We start from the raw sequence: 12313 nt of genomic DNA on the forward strand, positions 1-12313 counted from the left end.
CCTTGGAATCCTCCCACTTCCTTCAGACCATGGGCACCCACATGGGCCGCAGCTGGGATTGAGATGAAGCAAAGACAATTTTCTCAAAGAATCTCCAAGTCACAGATATTTTCTATTGCTGAGGGTTGTGGATGCTGCCTCACGGAGTACATTTCAAATTGGAGTACACAGATTGCTGGTGTCTCAGGGAATCACAGGGCATGGGGAGGGGGCAAGATTTGAAGTCGAAAATCAGCCACGATCATACGACTGGTCTCCTCCTGCTCCAATTATCTGGGTCCTTGTGTTCATCAATGAACCAATGACCAATCCGTTTGGATTTGGTTCCATGAAACCTTTCGTCATTTCATCTCTGCAGCCTCCATCAACCCCAGATTATCCCATTCAAACTTCAGCACTTGATGCAAAAATATATACTTTTCTAACGTCTGTCAGTTCTGCTGAAGTCGCCCATAACCCAAACATTAATCTTTCCCATCACACTATTCCCTTCTCTCTCTCTCGATGCTGCCTAATCTTGTCAGTTTCTCAACATGATCTGCTTTATTTCAGAGGCCAAGAGTCTATATTTCCCGCTTTCTGTGACAGGATACATTCTCCAGTCCAACTCATTAATATTCTTTTTAATCACAGAACGACGTTCCACCATAAAGGGACATCAGTGACTTCCTAATCACGGGGCCTTATACAATACATCAGAGCAGGCTGTGTACGGACTGTGAAATTCCACCATCAGTTACAAACAAAGCTAATAATTCTTGAGGAGGGTGCATGGTTAATCCACCTACTACGGTAAATTCAGCCTGGTCACCCCACCTAATCCGCACATCTTTGGACTGACCCTGATTACTGTCCAGTCATCCCATGGGTTAGAGATAGGGGATGAACCAGGATTCCTGCTCCTGATTACTTTCCAGAGATTCCTGTGTTAGAGGCAGAGTGGAAATCAATCAGCACTCCTGATCACTGTCCAGTGATCCCCTGGTTTAGAGAGAGAGCTGGGGCAATTCAGTCAGCGTTCCTGCTCCGAAGCACCTGATTTGGGATTGAGATAAAGTGAAGACAATTTTCTCAAAGAGTCGAGAATTCTTTGATATTTTCTATGCCTGAGGTTTGTGAATGCTACCTCTTGAGTACATTTCAGATTGGAAAATGCAGTGTCTTCCTGCTGGAACTGAATTTGAAAGCTAGCAGGGTGAAGGACATCCTGGTTAAATATCAGTGACAGGCTTCACTTCAACGATCAGCAACTTTGACCTGGTGAATCCAATGTGCAATGCTGGCGAGTATGAAGCCATGACTCTGTGTCTCTTTGTGCTCGGGATAATATATGAATTGTCCTGTGACAAATAAAGTGTCAAACTCTGTTGTGTGGTATATTTAGTTTCTGACAGCAGCACTTTATACTACGTCACGTACAGCACCCAGTTAGACACAGAGTAGAGCTTCATATACATTACCGTGACATAATATCCCCCAATTCTCCCTAGTGTCAGCATCAAGTGCTCCCAAGACAGGTACAGCACTCAGAATCAGTGTTGAGCTTCCTCTACGTTGTTCTGACAGTATGTCCTCGCTCGAATTTTACAGAAGTGAAGCAGAAGCTTAGGCCCAACTCGTCCATGCTGACCAGATACCTGAACCTGATTGAGTCCCATTTGCCAGCATTGGGCCCAAATCCCTCAAAACCCTTCCTGTTCATATCCCAATCCGGTGGCCTTTTGCATGTTGTAATTGTACCAGCCCCCACCACTTGCTCTGGAAGCTCGTTCTAAACAGGTACAACCCTCTGCATGAAACCGTTTCACCTGAACTCCCGTTGCAATCTTTTCCCTGTCACCTCAAGCCAACGTCCCCTCCAGTTTTGTGCTCCCCTACCCTGAGGTGAAGACCTTGGCTATTCCCCCTCCCCATGCCCGCCATGCTTTTATAAACCTCCATAAAGTCACCCTTCAGCCTCCGATGCTCCAGGGATAAAGGCCCCAGCTATTCAACCTCTCCCACTTTATACCCAATGTCAGCATTGTGCGCTCCCAGGATAGGTACAGCACAGGGTTAGACAAAGTGTCGAGCTCCCTGTACATGACCCTGACTGTGTGTCCTACATGTTACTGGCCAGTTTCAGTCTCGAGCTCTTCCCCAGGTCAGGGAAAGCACAGGGTTAGATACAGTGTCGATCTCCGTCCACCTGGTCCTGACTATGTGACCATGCGGAGGTTGTTGCACTGGCCTTTGAAGGAAGAACCTTCTGTGTGGAAACTGGGTTTGGGTCCCACCAAAGCAGACGATGGTAAAAGTTAACATGTGGAGCTGCCTCATACCCTGATCACTTTCAGCCCTGTCTCATGGTTGGTTGAGCTATAGGTTTCATGCCATAGGGAATTTGGTGACACTGGGATCACTGATTGGCAATCCAATTCTCTTGTACCACAGGATCACGCAGAGTCAGAGAGTCATGGAAGTGGATAGCATGGAAACAGGCCCTTTGGCCCAACCTCTAAATGCCCTCTTGTCTTCGACTTTTCTACCCTGGGGAAAAGCTGTGGGGTATCAACGTTATCCATGCCTCTCATGATTTTACTGGAGTAATACTTTGAATGAGTGATATGTGCTTCGGGGATAGGTGGACAGACTGGACTTGTTTCTGCTGGAGTTTAGATGAGTAAAGGATGACTCTATCAAAGTGTATAAGGTCTCTCATGATCTTGACATGGTGGGTGGGCAATGGATGTTTCTCCTTGTGGGTGAGTTCAGACTGGGCACATGGTGTTAAAATTACTTGGGGTCACCCTTTTTGGACAGAGATGAGAATTTTGTTTTTAGGCCTGTGTAACTTTGGAACTGGCTGTCCCAGAAAGTGATAAGGGTGAGGACAATGAATCTATTTATTCCCTTGCATAACAAGAATCTGAGGTTACTCTGGGACGATGGGGATAGAGAATTCTGAAATGGTGGAGTAGGTTCCAACGAGCAAGTGACCTACTTCAGTTCCAGTTTCATGTGTTTCTGTGTAATAACGTCATATCTGAATATTTATTATTATGATTAATACTGTTAATATTGAACCCTCATGCTTTGCGCCTGTTTGTGTGAGAGAGAGTGAGAGAGAGTGTGTTTCGAATGGTGTTACTGAGTATGTTGATATGAGACTGTGCCTATCTGCCTGCCAAGTCTGAGAGTCGATACTCCCATGGTGTAACTATCTATAAATCCCAACCTGTCCCTGTCCCTGTAATAATTCACAAAACATATAGTCCCCTATACACTTGCACGCACTCTCACAATCTCACACACTCAATACCACTGCTCTCACTGTATCATACACAGTCACTAACTCTGACACACCCACATACTCTCTCAAACTCAATTCCCCGCACTCAGTTTCTCAAACTTTGCAGCAAACACCCTCACAGTCACACCCCCTCACTCTTTTCAGTCACTCCCATTAAGTCACACTGTGCACTGCAGCCCCCACAACACACACACACCATGCACATTCATGTCATCGCACACTCAGCCACTCACACTGATGTAGTCACATGCTCTTACACAATATCCCACACCCTTGTGCATAGACACACTGTCACACATTAACACAATTTCATCTGTTCTACCATATGGTCAAATATCTTGACTGAAGGGTCAATAACAAGGGGCACACTTTTAAAGTGAAAGACAGCAGTTTAAAAAATGAATTTGAAGATTAGTTTCCCACCAGACAGTGGTGGCAACATGGAATTCACCGTGCGAGAGGGTAATTGAGATGGAAAATATCCCAACTTCTAGACCCGGATGAGCACATGGTATATTCAAGGCGCTTGGCCCAGTGGGATTAGTCATTACATTAGATTACTTACAGTGTGGAAGTAGGCCTTTCGGCCCAACAAGTCCACACCGACCCACCGAAGTGCAACCCACCCAAACCCATTCCCCAACATATACCTCTTCACCTAACACTATGGGCAATTTTAACGTGGCCAATCCACCTAACCTGCACATTTTTGGATTGTGGGAGGAAACCGGAGCACCCGGAGGAAACCCACGCAGTCACGGGGAGAATGTGCAAACTCTACACAGAGAGTCGCCTGAGGCCGGGGCTCTGGCGCTGTGGGGCAGCAATGCTAACCACTATGCCACCGTGTCGCCCACTGTAGGGGTGAGTATGGTTTTGGTGGCAGAGACTTGATGGGTAGAATGACCTCTTCTGTCCTGTATTAATTGATGATTGTGTGATATCACCTTCCCAACATTCCCAACTGGATGGAAGCAGTCTAGATATTCACTGCAAAATTTCCTTGTTTGATTCTCTCCAATCTGCTCCAACGATTCCTGGTTTGAAACATCTGTATGAACAGTTTCCATTATCTGGGAGGACCTGAGGCCAGCTGGGTGAATTTCCTGTGTTAATCTGACACACAGGGGTTTCAGAAATCCAAATAATCTTTTGCATTCAATGTTCCTGAGAAACTGTATGTGTGCGTGCATGTGCACAAGCCTGTGTGTACTCGTGTGTGTCCATGCGAGTGTAGGCATGTGTGTGCACCACCACGCTTCTGCAATCATGAGGACAATTTATCCTTCACTCCATATTAGAGTTTTACTTGTGCTCTGTTAGAGTTGACGTTAATGCTAGATTTCATGCAACGCCAGGAATAGTAGCAGGTGCCAACCACGAGTAATCTTTGATAACAGTTCCCATCACTGCGAATGATATTACACACCGCATTGTACTGTGAGAAACAAAGCAACAATCAATACCATTATATTACATTGTCATTCTTCGAACTAAACAATATTACAAAAGAACAATTTCTTGAAGATTTTGTTTAATTAGCATGATTCCAAAACAGCAATGACCTGTCCAGACTTCACAAAATATTCCCTACACTTTGGGTTCATCCTCCCTTCTCCAGGTTTAATGTTTGGGAATTCATGGCCTGAGCTTTGGAATTATCCCCCAATGATCCAGCCGCACTGAGGTAGAAAGCCATCCCTTGTTTGTTAAAGGCCTGCCAGTAACTGTTATGACACAGCTATTGTATGGTCTCATTTACTCTCAGGGAGATGGCTTGATCTATAAAGGAGGTGAAATTAAGAATCTCAGATGGATATCACAAGGAGCCAGAGAACTTGAGGGAATTTTCCAATTCGTCACAAAAAAAAGCTATCTTGTGGCGTTCTTGGTAAGGCAATGTTATTTTTCTTTGTGGCAGTGAAGGTCATGGTGTTTATACAACAGATTTCAGGAATACTCCTCATTGCAGAGTCGCTTATCCATCAGAAGAAACTGGGGAAGACATACTCGTGATGCACATTTACTGAGCAGCTCCTCCAGAATGGGTATTAGCGAAGAAAATCATGTCTTGGACGTTAATGCAATGTTTGTGTCCAAATGGGATGTTTGTTGGAATCAAGAAATGTATAGCAATTATCTAGAAATGATTTAGACACTGCCATCAATGAAATATAAATTTTCTCGGAAGAGCACAGACATTACATTTTCAATGTTGTTTTGTCCTCAAATTGTCAGTCCGTCCGTCTACTTTATAAAATCAAATCTTTGGGAAACTTGCTGTAAAATCACCTCTGACTATGAGGTGATTTCCTGTGGTATTTCGTTATGGAAGTCCCACTTCTAATCACTTCTTTCTCCCTCTTACAGCAAACCTACTGACTATCGTCATTCTCTCCAGTGGAAATTATGGACTTTCTAAATGTATCTTGGCTTACACGATTGCCATGGCAACTGCAGATTTTCTGGTGATATTTTTCAATGTCATTGTGTATCACGTTTTCAGTTATCACTTGCCACATTCATTTCTATCCTACACTGCTGTTTGTAAGTTCATTTTCTGTGTTAATCCTGACACAATGGATATGTCTGTGTGATTCACTGTCTTCTTTACCATTGACCAGTGTGTAACGATCTGTTCTCAGAAGTTTAAATCAAACTACTGCACAACCAGAACTGTCACTGTGATTTGAATCAGGGCTGTCTGCCCTGATTTCTTTGGAGAACATACCCTTCTGGTTTGCCTATGAACCCAGCCGAATAATTTCCAGCGCTGCCTGGGACTGTCGTTCCAATATGGTCTTTTAGACATCGCCTGCAGGTGAGGACTACTCTTGGCTGAAAAGTACTTTAGCTGCATGGCTTCCTTTTTGTTTTATATTACTGTTTAACTCTTTGACAGTCCAGCGTATTTTAGGGGCTAGCAAAGTCCGCAAGAGACTGCGGGGTCTCAGCAATGAGAATAGCACCGACCCAGAGATGAAAAGCAGAAGGAAATCCATCATGTTACTGTTCAGTGTATCAGGCACTTTTGTCCTATTGTGGCTAACAGCAGTCATTAACTTTTTAACCAGCAAACTCACCACAAAAGCGTATTACCGAGGGGATCACCCAGCTCCAACCTATATTGCCACTCAGTCTGGTTACATTCTCATTCATTTGAGCTCCTGTACAAACCCATGTATATGTGTAGCTACACAAACCAAACCACAAACCAGGAACTGGCAAGTGATCACATTTGGCAACAAGCTTTTTTACATTGTCAAGAAGTCAAGAAAGACAACTGTATCAATGAGGCAGAAAACTCAAAAAGGGATCATGCTGTAAGGTTGAGTGAAGTAGGAGTTGATGGGAAGGGTGAGGGCATTAACAAATTAAAAATACTATACATGAATGCACGAAGCATTAGAAATAAGATGGATGAGCTTGAGGCTCTTTTGGAAATTGGCAGATATGATATTGTGGGGATAACTGAGACGTGGCTTCAAGTGGACAGGGCCTGGGAAATGAATATTCAACGCTACACGTGCTATCGCAAGGACAGACTGATGGGCAGAGGGGGTGGGGTTACCATGTTGGTAAGGGAAACTATTCTATTCCTTGCGCGGGGGGACCGAGAATCAGGGGATGTAGAGTCAGTGTGGATGGAGCTGATAAATTTTAAGGGTAAAAAGAACCTCTTGGGAGTTATCTAGAGGCCTCCAAACAGTAGTCTGGATGTCGGATGTAAGTTGAATCAGGAGCTGAAATGTTACTAATTGAAATTAGTAACATCGCAAAGATGTTACTACAGTTGTTGTGGGGGATTTCAACATGCAGGTAGACTGGGAGAATCAGGATGGTATTGGACCTCAAGAAAGAGACTTTGTGGAGTGCCTCCGAGATGGATTCTTAGAACAGCTGGCGCTTGCGCCTACCAGGAAGGAGGCAATTCTGGATCTGGTAATGTGCAACAAACCAGAATTGATCAGGGACCTCGAAGTGAAGGAGCCATTGGGAAGTAGTGACCATAATACAATAAGCTTCGATCTGCAATTTGAGAGGGAGAAGGTACAATCGGAAGTGACACTATTTCTGTTGAATAAAGGGAACTATGGAGCTATGAAGGCGGAGCTGGTCAAAGTTCAATGGTGCAATACCTTAGCAGGGGTGGCAGCGGAGGAACAAAGGCAGATATTTCTGTGTATAATGCAGAAGATGCAGGATCAGTTCATTCCAAAAAGGAACAAAGATCCTAGGAGGAGGCATGGGTGGTCGTAGCTGACGAGGCAAGTTAAGAAACATATCAAGTTAAAAGAGAAAAAGTATAACATAGCAAAGATAAGTGGGAAAACGGAGGACTGGGAAGCTTTTAAAGAATAACAGAGGGTTACTAAGAAGGAAATACGCAGAGAAAAAAATGAGGTATGAAGGTAAACTGGCCAAAAATATACAGGAGGATAGCAAAAGCTTTTTTAGGTATGTGAAAGACAAAAAAATGGTTAAGACTAAAATTGGGCCCTTGAAGACAGAAACAGGGGAATATATTACAGGGAACAAAGAAATGGCAGAAGAATAGAATTGGTACTTCAGATCTGTGTTCACTGGGGAAGACACAAACAATCTCGCTGAGGTAACAGTGGCTGAAGGACCTGAACTGAAGGGAATTTATATTTGCCAGGAATTGGTGTTGGAGAGACTGTTAGGTCTGAAGTTTGATAAGTCCCCGGCGCCTGATGGTCTCCATCCCCGGGTACTGAAGGAGGTGGCTCGAGAAATCGTGGATGCGTTGGTGATTATTTTCCAGAGTTCGATAGATTTGGGATCAGTTCCTGCGGATTGGAGGGTGGCTAATGTTGTACCACTTTTTAAGAAAGGTGGGAGAGAGAAAGCAGGAAATTATAGACCAGTTAGTCTGACCTCAGTGGTGGGAAAGATGCTGGAGTCTATTATAAAGGATGAAATTACGACACATCTGGATAGTAGTAACAGTATAGGTCAGAGTCAGCATGGATTTATGAAGGGGAAATCATGCTTGACTCATCTTCTGGAATGTTTTGAGGATGTAACTCTGAAGATGGACGAGGGAGATCCAGCAGATGTAGTGTACCTGGACTTTCAGAAAGCTTTTGATAATGTCCCACATAGGAGGTTAGTGAGCAGAATTAGGGCGCATGGTATTGGGGGCAAAGTACTAACTTGGATTGAAAGTTGGGTGGCTGACAGGAAACAAAGAGTAGTGATAAACGGCTCAATTTCAGAATGGCAGGCATTGACCAGTGGGGTACCGCAGGGATCAGTGCTGGGACTGCAGCTTTTTACAATATATGGTAATGATATAGAAGAGGGTATTAGTAATAACATTAGCAAGTTTGCTGATGATACTAAGCTGGGTGGCAGGGTGGAATGTGAGGAGGATGTTAGGAGATTACAGGGTGACCTCGACAGGTGAGGTGAGTGGTCAGATGCATGGCAGATGCAGTTTAATGGGGATAAATGTATGGTAATCCACTTTGGTGGCAAGAACAGGAAGGTAGATTATGACCTAAATAGAATCAATTTAGGTAAAGGGGCAGTAAAAAGAGATCTGGGTGTTCTTGTGCACCAGTCAATGAAGGTAAGCATGCAGGTATAGCAGGTCGTGAAGAAGGCTAACAGCATGCTGGCCTTCATAACAAGACGGATTGAGTATAGAAGCAAAGAGGTTCTTCTGCAGCTGTACAGGGCCCTGGTGAGACCACACCTGCAGTATTGTGTGCAGTTCTGGTCTCCAAATTTGAGGAAAGACATTCTGGCTATTGAAGGAGTGCAGCGTAGGTTCACGAGGTCAATTCCTGGAATGGCGGGACTACCTTACGCTGAAAGACTGGAGCGACTGGGCTTGTATACCCTTGAGTTTAGAAGACTGAGAGGGGATCTGATTGAGACATATAAGATTATTAAAGGATTGTACACTCTGGAGGCAGGAAATATGTTTCCGCTGATGGGTGAGTGCCGAACCAGAGGACACAGCTTAAAAATATGGGGTAGACCATTTAGGACAGAGACGAGGAGAAACGTCTTCACCCAGAGAGTGGTAGCTGTGTGGAATGCTCTGCCCCAGAGGGCAGTGGAGGCCCAGTGTCTGGATTCATTTAAGAAAGAGTTGGATACAGCTGTCAAGGATTGTGGAATCAAGGGTTATGGGGATAAGGCAGGAACAGGATACAGATTAAGGATGATCAGCCATGATCATATTGAATGGTGGTGCAGGCTCGAAGGGCAGAATGGCCTACTCCTGCACCTATTGTCTATTGTCGATTGTTCTGCAGGCAGATGTGGCATTGTGATAGTCGGGCTTGGGTAGCAGCAGCGAATCCCGGTGCATACCAGCTCTGATTGACAGTGTGCATCATGACTCTCCTCCTGGTCTGGCCAATGCCGTGGGCTGCTAGGGCCAGTGTGTGCTCGCGGGACGGGGAGGGAGAGATGGAGGTCCGCGAGTGCAGCATCTGCTGATGCTGGTTCCTACGTTCTGGAAGCTGTACAGTGGACCTGACAGACAAAGCTGCCTGTCAGTGTCACCCAGCGAAGGAAAGATAAAGTGGGGGATTAAGGGGCCGTTATAACAGGGAAAGGAGGGGTTCGAGAAGAGCGTGGGCAGGAGTGATGGGACAGGCATAGCAGGAGGTTGTCTGCTGAGGGGATTCCAGGCTGCGGGTGATGGCAGACTGCTATATGGAATAGTGGGTGGCCGGGATCTCCAGTGTGAGGTCCTCTGGGGAACAGTGAATGCTGGCATTTAGTTTTCTGTTGGCCAAGGAGGGCAATTGGGCAGGTAGCGGCAATGATGGCCACATCAGGGACAGTGGCTGGTCCGGTACTAAAATTCACAGTTTGGGAGAGTGGCTCTGTCATGGGCACTCCTGAAACCCCGACTGTACGGACACTATTGGAACTCGGGGATAGTTCCACAGAGGGAGGCGCAGACGGGTGGGTGGCCCCGGAATCCACCAGGAAGGCAATGAGTCGCCATGCCACCCCCCCCCCCCCCCCACCCCACTTCCACATCCATCATCGGGTTTTCCGATGGGGAGTTGGACAGGTGTATTGAGACCGCCTGCAGATCCTCCCTCTCCTGACAGCCCGAGTTTGCTTCAGGGGCAAGGGGGCAGGGATCAGCCACAGAGCAGGCAGCTTGGCGAAGCTGCCACTGTGGGGTGGTGGGCTGTGCCTGTGGGGAATGGGGGGGGGGGGGATGGAGGGGCCTGGCCGTCTCTGCTTGGGTGGTAACCAATAGCGTTTAGCTAAGTGTCCTGGTTTGCCACAGTTCCAGCATGATCCTTTAAAGAACCCCATAGGTCTGTATACTAGTCTGGCTGTGTCCCTCGGGCGGTCCGATTGTACAATTCGGGGGGATGCCCCCATCTGTCTTGGTGTGGTGAGCAGTCCATTCCCATCCAGGTTAGTGAGTGTGGTTAGAGTGTCCCCCCCAGGACGTTGTTTGCCGGGTTAATTTGTGTACTTTGTGTATACATGGGCATATGTAGGGAACATGGATTTGACGACAGTCTGTGCAGCCAGCTTCCAATTCTCTGTTAAGGGGATGCCTGCTGAAAAGCTCCAGGTCTCCCGAAAGTGGCCAAGGAAGTCTGGCAGGGACACATCCGTTTTCTGCAGACACCAGGTAACAGCACGAAAGTCTGCATGCTGCCTTGCACTCGTTTTTATCGCCTCCTTCACAGTGCTGTCCAGCCATCTGTCCCGATCTGCAGCAGTGTCCCAGGGTTGGGTGGGGGAGTTAATGGTAGAGCGAATGGCCGCCCAGTGGGTACCATAGGAGGATTGTAACAGGGTCTGCACATCGTGCGGCAGACAGATCTAAATGGTGGACATTTGGAGCAGCCAATTATGAAATGCAAGTGGCTGATTCAATGGGTTTGGGGCATCCTTCCACATGGCCCGGACCTCTGCTGGGTCCAGGGCTTATCAAGGGGAGCAGATCCAATCATAATCTGTGGAAGTTCGCATTCAGTGCCCTGATGTTTCTGGGCAGCGGCCGTGCTGTGTATGAGCCTGGGGTTATTATCTGAGTGGGGCAGGTAGTGCGGTAGTGAGTCAGAATGCTCAGCGGCTGCTGTGTCCTGCTGCTGGTTTCTTGGTTACAAAGGCAGCCACTTTATTTAGCAGCAGGTCTGGCTCTGGGGCCGATAGGAGATGTTTAGGCTTTTGTGGGGCGTAGGGTGGCAGGGCTGTGCCCGGGGTGGGGGTGTGTGGTGGGGTGAAGGGTGTCTGCAGTCGGTGTTTTATTGCTGCAGTCTTTAACTTTAGGCGGCTGGAGGTGTTTGGCAATGTCCCAGAATTTTGCGAGACACTGCAAGATGTAGACAGTGTCCCATGAGGGATTCCCGTGTCCCTCTGTGATGGCCGCAGTCAACTTTATCAATTTTGAAGGACCCCCCCCCACCCCCCCCCCCCCCCCCACCCCCCCCCCAGGTGGCCAATACGCTTGGGACTAGGTGTAAAGGTCCCCTGTGAATGGGATAACGTAACGGCTATCCCCTGAGTCTTTTAGCACAGTGTCTGCCAGTTACCCAGGTTTAACAAGAGCACCTCCTACCTTGTTCTTGACATTCACATATTTGCTATGCCTTTTCAGGGTACATTTTCGCCCCGGGCCGTTCTCAACACGTGTTTGGGGTTGCCCAGCTCCCACAGCTGGCATCTCCCCGTCAGACGGTGGATGTCCGTGCCCCCTTGGCATCCTGGATATCCTGGGATGATTTATGAGCGTGCTGTGCTTCGGCTTTCTTGGGGAAAAAAACAGAGCGAGAGAGAGAGAGAGAAAGAGAGAGAGTGCTCACCGAGCACACAGGCAGGGAGAGATTGACAGGTTCGGCAATAATGGACAATCGAGCGTGTAATCGCTGACAGTAAAGCAAACAGACACTTAAACACTGAACAAACACAGCCAGGTGGGACACCTGACACTGACAAGATAGGCCCTCAGTGACTGATGAACAAGCAGAGAAGGGTGGGGGTGTTAATACATTATTAATAAAA

General features: G+C 46.8%; 1 pseudogene; it reads left to right on the plus strand.

Moving 5' to 3' along the window:
- The first annotated feature begins 2208 nt into the window (after window positions 1–2208).
- On the plus strand, window positions 2209–12040 carry LOC148138301 (uncharacterized; annotated as a pseudogene).
- Window positions 12041–12313: the final 273 nt, after the last annotated feature.

This window comes from Chiloscyllium plagiosum, unplaced genomic scaffold (assembly GCF_037043375.1).
Source record: "Chiloscyllium plagiosum isolate Xiang-an unplaced genomic scaffold, Cpla_swu_hap1 HiC_scaffold_40, whole genome shotgun sequence".
In the NCBI taxonomy this organism is placed as follows: Eukaryota; Metazoa; Chordata; class Chondrichthyes; order Orectolobiformes; family Hemiscylliidae; genus Chiloscyllium; species Chiloscyllium plagiosum.